The 10742-nt window shown below is 39.2% G+C and overlaps 1 long non-coding RNA gene across 1 annotated transcript; it reads left to right on the top strand.

Moving 5' to 3' along the window:
* Positions 1–669: 669 nt before the first annotated feature.
* On the top strand, positions 670–10451 carry LOC127527647 (uncharacterized). Its single transcript, XR_007934832.1, has 3 exons — positions 670–755; positions 7176–7271; positions 10424–10451. It is a non-coding gene; the product is annotated as an uncharacterized LOC127527647 (long non-coding RNA).
* Positions 10452–10742: the final 291 nt, after the last annotated feature.

The following is a 10742-nucleotide window of genomic DNA, read 5'->3' as shown; positions in this document are numbered from 1 at the left end:
CCTCCTGGGCGTCCTGGCTGGGTACCACCCCCATCCGGGCACCACAATGCATTTGTTGGACCTTGTTGATTTTTAATAAGATCATTATGCATTTTTACACCCTGCTTGTTGTTGTGTGCCCTCATTTGCCCCAAGTCCACTCAAAATGTTTACAGATGGTATGTCATGTAATCCAGACCAGGGTTGTGAGTGGTCACGGAGCCAATCCCAGCTAGCATAGGGCACGATTCAGGAGCAAACCCTGGACAAGGTGACAGTCCATCGCAGGGTTAACCGACACACACCAAGCACACACTAGGGCCAATTTAGCTTCACCAGTTCACCTAACCTGCATGCCTTTGGACAGTGGGAGGAAACCCACGCAGACATTAGAAGAACATGCAAACCCCAGTCTCCTTACTGTGATGCTATGCCACCATGCTGCCCTGTTTACAGATGTGCCCTATGTATTTTTTCTTTCCTTGTAGGCTAGAGGAAAATGAATAATGTCATGATTTTAGGTGGTGCTAAAGTGTTCATGATATTCGTAATGATTATGTAGAGGCTCCCCTTAAAGTAAGATACTTGTAATAAAACAGAACTAATTCAATTCTGCCTGTTTAAGGCGGCGCCTAATCAATAGAGACATAAGAGTTCTCGGCAGTGCTAATCCCAGACGCTGGCAGATCACTTACTTGTTGGCAGCCATTGAATACGCAGTAGTGCTTACCGAACATCTGAATGAATTCTACCTCAGCCAGAGGAATTTCAGCAAGGTAATTGGAAACCCTAATCAATAGCTGACAATAGTCTTGAAACCTTTAGACGGCCTTCGTAACTTAAAACTGCTTTGGCGTCCATTACTTTTCTTTTTGCAATCAAAAACTGTGTACCCTTGTATTTTCAGTACCAATGTCAAACAAATTTGCTGGGCTTCAGATAAAAGTATAGTTTAATGAACTAATTCCTTGTCCCCTGAGATAATCTTGGCTCATGCAGTATTTAACAAATAAGAGTATGCCAAGCGTCAAGATGAAATGTAACATTATCTGAAGTGTTACTTTCAATGGGACATATTGTAAAAGTATACTACAGAAATTCAGGAAAAAGTCAATTTTATGAAACAGTATGTGATAGAACAGAGTGATCTAAAAAAGTCAGAATAAACAGACTTCTGAAACACACTGGCTTGTTCATTAGGTAAGGACTGTGCAATCTTCAATACTTAGTGAAGCTGTTGCTGTATCCAAGAATTAGATCACATATAATGAAGGGACTGTGAAGCAATCCAAGTGGCCATTGGCAAATTAACTCTTTTTATTCTTTAATTCTATTCAGATACTCAGATGCTTATTAAAAATCGGTAAAATACTTTATTAAAAATGGGACAACATTCATGAAAATAATACCAATATTAACAATCCTAATTTCTTCAATAATTTATTTCAGGCATTTTGCTTTTCCCCTCACATCTCTAAACCTTGCAGATCAGGTTAATTGGTGACTTTGTTTTAGCCAGATCAGGGTGAGCATGGCAGTATGTGTGAGTGTGCCCTATGATGATCTGGCACCTTGCTCAGTGTTGGCTCCTACCTCGTGAACAATAATGGGCTCCATACAATACAATACAATTTATTTTTGTATAGCCCAAAATCACACAAGACGTTCCGCAATGGGCTTTAACAGGCTTTGCCTCTTGACAGCCCCCCAGCCTTGACTCTCTAAGAAGACAAGGAAAAACTCCCAAAAAAAAAATCTTGTAGGGAAAAAATGGAAGAAACCTTGGGAAAGGCAATTCAAAGAGAGACCTCCTACCAGGTAGGTTGGGTGTGCAGTGGGTGTCTAAAAGAAGGGGGTCAATACAATACAATACAATACACAGAACAGAACAAATCCTCAATACAGTATAAAGATAAAACTTTTAGAAGTACGGAGCAGAATTTAACAGTAGATGATATCACATATGTGTTCGGATTCAGCGGGTTGGATAATGGATGGATGGATGGATGATATCACATAATATGATTTGGATTTGTTCAGAGTCCTGGAGACCTCATCCATCAAGCTGCCTCCCCCATTTGGCCACTCCACGGCTGAAACAGCGCCGGGCCAGCCAATCGAATGAAAGGACCCCTCTTTCCCACGATTCCTGCAATCCTCCATCAGGGATGGCTTTAACTTAGGCAGGCAAAACAACTTGGCAGGTGGGCCTTGGCACCAAGTGCCACATTTGAGTACCATCTCCTTTTACATTCAAAAACTGGTGTCCTTGCCATTTAGTCTTGTGGTGCTGTACTCCATTGATGTATAATATGGATAATATCAAGATGATTTGAAGAAATCCTATAATGATGTTACGCAGGATAAGCTGTTATTGTGGGTAAAATGTTTTAGGTTATTGTGCTGTTTTTCTTTTAATTAGGTCATTCTTGTTCTATGTGATGAAGTCAGTGTATTATAAATAAATATTGTTACTTTCCCAGAGTGCAGCACTCAAGTTGCCTGCAGCATCGGTGTGTTTATCAGTTGTTTGGTGGATCTGATTTGTAGAGCAGGTAGGGCTGATAATTAAAAAAAAAGTTCTTATAATAGACTAGAGTGGGTGTCTCTAGTATGGCAAGAAATTGCCAATTATTAGGGTGAACCGTGGTGGCATAATGAGTTGTGAGTGGCCACATTAGTTAGCAATTAGACTGTTAGTTAGCCACATTAGTTAGTTAGCAATAAAGATTTAAATGTTTTTTGTGAGTCACGATTAACATAAAATATTTTCAAAGAGTAGTGTGGGGATTTCAGGGATGCCCCACACTGGGATTTTCTGTATTTGTCACCTACTGAAGGACAGAAGGTTGGAAAGGGATAAAAAAGAAGGGCAGAGAGAAATGAATAATAGTATAAAATTGGCTGCTTAATTTGCATTTAGTCATTTCTATTTTAATTAAAAGAACTTGTAAATTTTATTTTTTTTTTCATTCTTAATGAAGATCTTTTTCCTTTGCATGATTTTATTTGGCTGAATATATGACAGTCTAAACAACAAAGTCTGAATATTCAATTATCGCACAGTTTGAGAAAGAAGACAAACACAACGTGTGTTAATTTGCTTTGTTCTGACTGCTGAAAGTTTTATTACCTTTTTTATTGACTGCTAATAAATTCAAGTTTTTCATTCATATCTCTTGGTATGGTTTCTCTTCACTGAACTGTCAATAAGAGAAAGATGACCACCCACAGTCTAGCGACAAGTCTTTAAAAAATTAGGACGTGTCTGTCTTTAAATTGAAACCATTCCTGCTGTTGGATGGGCCTATTAGAACTTAAAACTAACTAGTAAGCTAAATGATTTGCTTTATATAATTCTGAATAAAATATTGAATGATGGAGATCACAGGGTTATAGGGTACTTGTTGTCCTATGTACAGAGTGCAGTGAAATCTTATTTGCGTGCAACACGTCTCCACTCTCTGGCACCAATGATTAATGAGTGCTACCGTACCCTGAAACTTTTGTGTTCCTTACTAGAAAAATTGTCAGACCATAATTGTCATACAATAATAGAATATAATGGCGGCAGAAGTACATGATCCAAGGTCTGGTGGCAGGTTGGCAAGGAATGGCTAGCCCGCCACACAATTCTTCTTCCTTCAAGTTACAGGATCAGAGTGCTTATCTTTGGCTGGGCACTGTTAGTGTGCAGTTTACACATTCTCCTTATTTCTGAATACTTTGGCTTTCAGTTCCAAAGTCATCCATTTTACTTTGAATTAAGTTTGACTGTGAGCCCTGAAAATAACTGATGCCCTAGCCAGGGTCCTCTGCCTATTGGTGCGGGGATAGCCACTGCTTCTCCATGGATTCTGAACATGGATTCTGAAAATGGACTGAGGGATGGATATTGTGCTGTTGTATCTTAGTACCTTCAGATTGTGGTGAGTTTGCTACGTATATGATGTTGCTATATAAAATAAAGCTGGCTTTAGTTAAATGATTATTTCTGCACAAGTGCACATAAAAACATTTTACAAATTAAATATTGACCAGTAACGGTGAATCACTTGGCTGAGAGCGTTCTAGCTATTCTCACGCGATCAGCGTCTCTTTGTCGTCTCTGGATGCCGTTTTGTTCTGTCTCATTTGCCTTTGCAATTCTGGCACGTCTGACCACTGATTACCAACGTCGATTAGCCTCTTCCTCTGTCTCATTTTCTCTTGTAATTCTCTTTCGCTCAGTGTCGGCCTGTCTTCGTTGTATGGTCTGTTCTTTGCTCTCAGTTGCTCGAGCAATTCTCTATTTCGCTGTGCGTCAGCCTGTCGTAAATACTGAGTGCGCTCTTCATAGTTTTCATACTCTTTCTCTGTATATTTAGCATTTGTTTGCCCAGAGGTGCGCTTGCTGCTTTCTGGGCAGCTCTTCTTTTCTCCACTCTAGCGGCCCACTTCTTCTCTTCTTTCATCAGCATCTTTTTGCGTTAACACTGAGTCCATTTTTCTACTTCAGCTGGCACTTAACTCTTCAGTCTGCCTCAAGAATGATTTAAGATATGAAGTAGTAGGGGAAGTGATGGCGAAGGTGGTAGGGATGAGAACGCATATGCTGCCCTGCTGCCGAGAGTTGTTTCTATAATAAAATAAAGAGTAATAATTCCCAACCCGAAAAGCAGATAGTAGACGTCACGTAGTATATGTGTACCAAATTTCAGGTCAATAGGTCAAATGGTTTGCAAGCTACAGGTGATTTAAAATCCTGGACAGACAAACGAACAGCCATGGCTGCGTATTATATAAGAATATACCAACTCACAGCTGGAACATGACTCAGTCATTGCCTGGGTGAATTTTGTGCTTTCTCGCCGTGTCCGTATGGTTTATTCTCTAGATGAGTGTCGATGTGTGAGGGATTGAGCCCTACAGAGGACAGTCACCACACCACGTTGGTTGGCACAGGGCTGTCTTAATGCATGGGCATGCTGGGCAGTTGCCTGGGGGCCCCACAAGCATAGGGGCCCCATGCTAATATACTGTATGTACATTGTGACTTGCTGAGTGGTTGTGTAGGTAGGAGCCCCAGTGCACTGCTTTGCACAGGGGCCTATAATGCAGTTAAGATGGCCCTGGGTTGGCTCCATGAACTTGTGGTCAGAAATGGTGGTGTGTAACACTGGAGCACCTCAGCGAACTGGACTGTCTCCCACCCTGTTTGCCATCTACACAACAGAGTTCCAGTACAATAACAGTGTTTGCCACCTACAGAAGTTTTCAGATGACTTCTCCATCATAGGCTACATTCATAATGGCAATGAGTCAGAGTACAGGAAGATTGTGGAGGACTTTGTCTTGTAATGCATGGAGAACAACCTACAGCCCCACATCAGCAAGACATAGGAGCTGGTGGTGGACTTCTGGCATGCCAAAGAGCCTCTGAGACAAGTCACCATTTAAAGGTATGGTGTGTGTACAAGTACCTGCGTTCACATAAACAGACAACACAGTGGCGCTATACAAGAAGGCCAAAGCAGACTATAACTTCTCAGGTGGTTCAGGTCCTTTGATGTTTACAGCTAACTGCTAGAAATGTTCAGTCATTCCATAGTAGCCAGTGTTTTGTTCTGTGCTGTGGTCTCCTGATGAAACAACTTAAGATCAAACAAACACACGATGCCTGAACAAATTTATCAAGGAAGCCTGCTCCATCACAAGGCTAACCCTGGACACATTAGAAGCTGTTGTGGAAAAGAGGATGATGGGAAAGTTGGATGCCATCATGAAAAAACCCCTCCATTCCCACCAGGTTGTGCTCTCCTGGAGCACAAATAGCCACAGGCTCATTCCACCGCGGTGTGCTGATAAGTGCCTCCTGGGGTTTTTTCTGCCCACTGCTATCAGGCAATTCAATGCTTTCTTGCAGCGTCTCAAACTAAATGCTTATACTCTTTAAGTTAATTTTGCAATTTATGTCCAATATACTTTATTTATTGATTGATTGTATTATTTGTTCTCTGAATCGGTTTCCATATTTTTATGTTTCTGCTGCTGTATGCATCTAAATTTCCCCTTGGGATTAATAGTTTCTCTAAGTCCGGGGTCCACAACTCTGGTCCTGGTGGGCCCCAGTGGCTGCAGGTTTTCATTCTAACTCTTTTCTTAATTAGTGACCTGTTTTTGCTGCTAATTAACTTCTTTTGCATTCATTTTAATTGACTTGTTCTTGAAGACTCAGACCCCTCAATTGTTTCTTTTTTCCTTAATTAGCAGCCAAACAATAATGAGATACAAAATGAACCAAAACATGACCAGCAAACTATGTCCATCATACAATATCGGAAAATAAGGAAAAGTGAATGTCTCGGGAATGTTGATCTACTCAGGTCCACAAAACATTTTAACTGTACTCTTAGAAAAGAGAAGATCACCAATTTTAGAAATGTCTGCTACTGCACAATAAGAGCAGCAACAAGCCATAGAATTAAAGAACGAGTTTACTTAACAACAAGACTCATTACCTAATTAAGCAACTTCTTGGACTGAAATTGGTTGGAGTCTGAGGCCCTGACTTAGTTGGTCTTCTGTTGGCTCATTCATTTCACATTTCATTTCTGTTTGGGTACCGTTTAAGGAAAGAAATGAAGCAATTCAGAGGAACGGTGAAGAAATTCAGGGGAACAAATCTTAAAAAACAAGTCAATTAAAATGAAAGGAAAAGGAGTTAATTAGCAGCAAAACAGGTCACTAATTAAGAAAAGGGTTAGAATAAAAACCTGAAAACCTCCAGGACCGGAGTTGGGGACCCCTGATCTAATCTAATTTAATGCAATGCTGTCATGATAGGCTCTGGCTGCGTACAACCCTATCCTCACAGGAGACTGTGGGTTTGTTTCCCGGGTCCTCCCTATGTGGAGAGCGCTTTGAGTATTGAGAAAAGTGCTATATAAATGTAAAGAATTAATAAATTAATTAATTAAGTTTAAAAAAATTGATAGGAAAAATGGAATTAGTCAAACAGCGTAACGAATACTTTCAGACAGTGCAACTGAATTTGTTGAATGTATAAACTGCAGACTTAGGAGTGTGAGATATTGTGTTTGAACCTATTTTGTCAGGTTTCATAGTTTATGACCAGAGAACAGGATCATTAAATATTCAAAGGATTATGGTAGAGCTATTGCCTTTATTTTCTTATTTCCTTTGTATTTATTTAGGCACTGTATAAAATCTGGAGATATGTGCTTATCTGTGCGTTCAAACTCACCTGCATTGATGCAGTCAGGTGTAATCAGATTTTTCAGGATTCAAAGGTCAGTATAACCGTCTGATTTGGAATGTCGACTAGTATTGGGGGATTCTAAATACAGCAGGTCAAGAACTCGGTGTGCTGGGGTGAGTCACGAAAGTGGGATTTGGTTTAAAGGTTTTTTGATAATTGAATGAAAGTTCTGTTTGAGTAAGAGATGCCCAAATGGTCCAAGTCAAGCAGACTACATTTGAAGCGAATTAAAGATCCAGCCTTTGCTTGTACACCACTTTTTATGGTTGAGCACATCCCAGACATTCTTTTTCTTATAATTTAAGCGATCAATACCCAGGCAGGTTGCCATGAATCACACTGTTAGATGTGGTGGGCTGTGAACCTGTTTAATCTCCAGTGTATTTAACAGTAGATCAAGCTGCCACCAGAACAAGGAAATTAAATAATTTTCAATTTGTGTAAGAACAGTACAAGACAAGATGTAAAACTGCCCTGTTTTGCTAAGAAGATTTTTAAATCATAGCAAAATTATGCTAAAAATAAAATACTACACGTATGAAAAATGTATGTGGGTGTTAAAGTTGTGAGCAATTACCTATTTGTCTGAGTTAAATTTAAATTAAATAAATTGTGTAACAAATGTAATTTCTGTGCATGCTCTTTTTTATGTTTAATTTTATGCTAGTTTTAAACACCCTTGAATCAAGAAAGTCCTTAATATTCTAAGAGTTTAGCCCTGAAATTTCAAGAGTAGAATGGCAGCAGCTTTGTTTTTATCCTTTATGAACTTCCCTGCCTGCCTCTCACCACCAGGGGGCAGAATGCAGTTATAAATCCAGCCATTGTGACAAAGAGGGGCTGGGGTGGGTGTGATTTCTCTGTGAACAGGACAAGCTGCAGCCTGACAGTACAAATACTACAATTTTATAAACTACAGCCACAGTTCCTAGTTTGCAATGAATGTATCCATCCACCCATATTTTATCAAGTTTGATTAACCTAGTGCAGGGCCAAAGAAATACATTTCTCACTTAAAAATATAGTCTTGTTTAAAAAAAAAGAACCTGACTGTTACATTGCTAAATACTCCTTACAGTTTGCTCTGAGTCTTGGAATTAAAGCCAGCTAGGTTTTATTATTTAGGGTAGGTGGTGCAGCAGTTAGTGATGCTTCTGAACCAAGGCTCCATTCCAGGTCAGGTGACTGAGTATGTGGCATCTGCACATTCTGATTTTTCTTGTGTGAGTTTTTATCTTGGTGCTTTAGTATTCTCCTGAAGACATTCAGGTCCTGCTTCATGTTATTATGGTTATGTGGGTAAAACAAAATGCACCAATAGATTGTTTTATTACTGGTTAAGATATAGAGGAAAATCGTCAATGAGAAGGATGCTTGTGTATGTAAGATTGCCTTACGGCGGATTGGCACCCATTTCAGTGTTGGCTCTCATCTTGTGCCTGTTACTGCTAGGATAGGCTTCATACCTGTAATGGAAAAGCGAGGTCAAAAAAGGGAAGGATGGATGCTTTAGTTTATGCAAGTCATACCTACTACTGTAACATATTAAAGCAGTGCTTCTGAAATTCTTTTGGTGTTAACCAGGAATACAGTCTTGTCATAGGCTGTCAACATTAAGCACTGGTGCATGCAGTGCTAATGACCAATAGGCACGTTTGGATTTGCATACATTTCGTGAAACCCATGGGTGTAGGTTGACATTTAGGCTTGGGGCTGGGGGAGCAGATGAACCGTACTGCTACATATAGACGTTAAATTCCATGTCACATGTCATAAATTGTATAATTTAAAACTGCAGTATAACCTAAATCTTTAAGATTTAGTACACTTTATTATTTCTGTAAGAGCCAACCTAGAAAGTAGTGCTTTAAGTTAAGTTAAATTCATATTAGTGTTTGCTTAGTCATAGCCATAGACAATGGTATAATCTTTTTCACCTGTAAATTAATAAGAGATTGAACTTTCTTGCTATAATTAAGATACAGTGTGATAACTGAGTCAGTTGTTTAGAACAGATCTCAGTACTCAGGGACTTAAAAGATCCATTTTCAACACAGAAATAGGATAGACATACAGTTTGCTGACCGTTTAGAAATGGTTCAGAAATGTTTAGAAGTGACTTTGTAACGATTAGAAATGTAATAAGATTTAAGCTTTGAACAGAACTTCTCTTAAATAAGAACTTTTCTAATTTTTGCTATTTAAATTTTTTCTTTTTTGTGTGAACTGTTTTACTTTGAATTTTAACTAAAACTTTTAAAAAATGAAGACATTTTGTCGGTGGAATCATTTTGACATGTCAGGCTTTTGTTGAATCCCATTTTTTATGTTAGAGCTGCTGAACTTTGGTAATTTTGGGAAAACACAGCTACAATTTCATTTAGTTCTCATAAAACATGAAATTATGAAAAAGTTCACAAATTCTGTTAATGATATTGAAATTACTACATTTTTTGTTTGTGTTGGTCTGCTTATTGTCTGCTTATAAACACTTTCTTATTTTAATTAAGTTAGACAATATATGCATGCCATAACATTCAGGTTTCCGGAGATTGGGTTAACTGTTTTGAAAGACATGTAGGGTAGGTGGATTGGTGGTGCTAAACTGGCCCCCTGTATGTGTGTGTGTTCAACTTGCGATGGGCTGACATCCTGTGCAGCGATTGGTCCTACCTTGCGCCCAATGAGTTTTGTGTGTTTAGAAAATGTACGGATTGATAGAAAGTTACAGCATATTTAATTTTTTATTTACTTCATCAAATAAAGATTGTTATTTATTAAATATTTTGTAACGAGGTGTGTGCGACGTGCCATAGAGGTGTGCTAAGCCCCCTGCACAGCTGTTTCTACAGGCAGGACATTCAAGCATAAGATGCAGGCACACAGACATGAGTGTGTGACTTTGCGGTCGTCTCAGTCACTGCAACTGGCTGTTTAAAGACCTGTTTTGAGAACAGGAGCAGCTATTTCATACATAAAAGTGTAAAATACTAGATATAGAATGTACAAGTGATATCTGTCAAGCTAAATTTAAAAGAGATAAAACAGTCAAAACTAGAAAAATGAGTGCTGTCGTGTGCGTGTGCATAGGGGATACCTGAAGGACTTTAGTGGCTGCAATTCCTCCACTGCTCCAGGAGCTGGCGCTGTGTACCAACGTGTTTTTTCTTCCTCCCTCTGCAGATCAGATGATTGGCTATAACTCCTCTGACATCACTTCTGGTGTCCGCTCACCTGGACCCGCCTCTTCCTGTTGGAAGGACTGTCAGTCCTAACCTGAACTTGCGTCTGAAAAGACATCTCTGAAATTATTGTGTTTTTTCTTTTGCTTTGCAATTCAGTTTCACTGGCTTACCAGACTGGTTCCCCAACTCTTTATCGTTGTCCTCTTGTTTCTCTTACAATACCAAAATACCAAGTCCCAATATGAAAACCAAAAGAATAAAGTCAAAAAACGAAAAATGCTCTGACTCCCTAAAATGATTCTGATACTAAATAATAA

Source organism: Erpetoichthys calabaricus, chromosome 4 (assembly GCF_900747795.2).
Source record: "Erpetoichthys calabaricus chromosome 4, fErpCal1.3, whole genome shotgun sequence".
Classification (NCBI taxonomy): Eukaryota; Metazoa; Chordata; class Cladistia; order Polypteriformes; family Polypteridae; genus Erpetoichthys; species Erpetoichthys calabaricus.
This window is presented reverse-complemented; position numbering and strand designations above follow the sequence as displayed.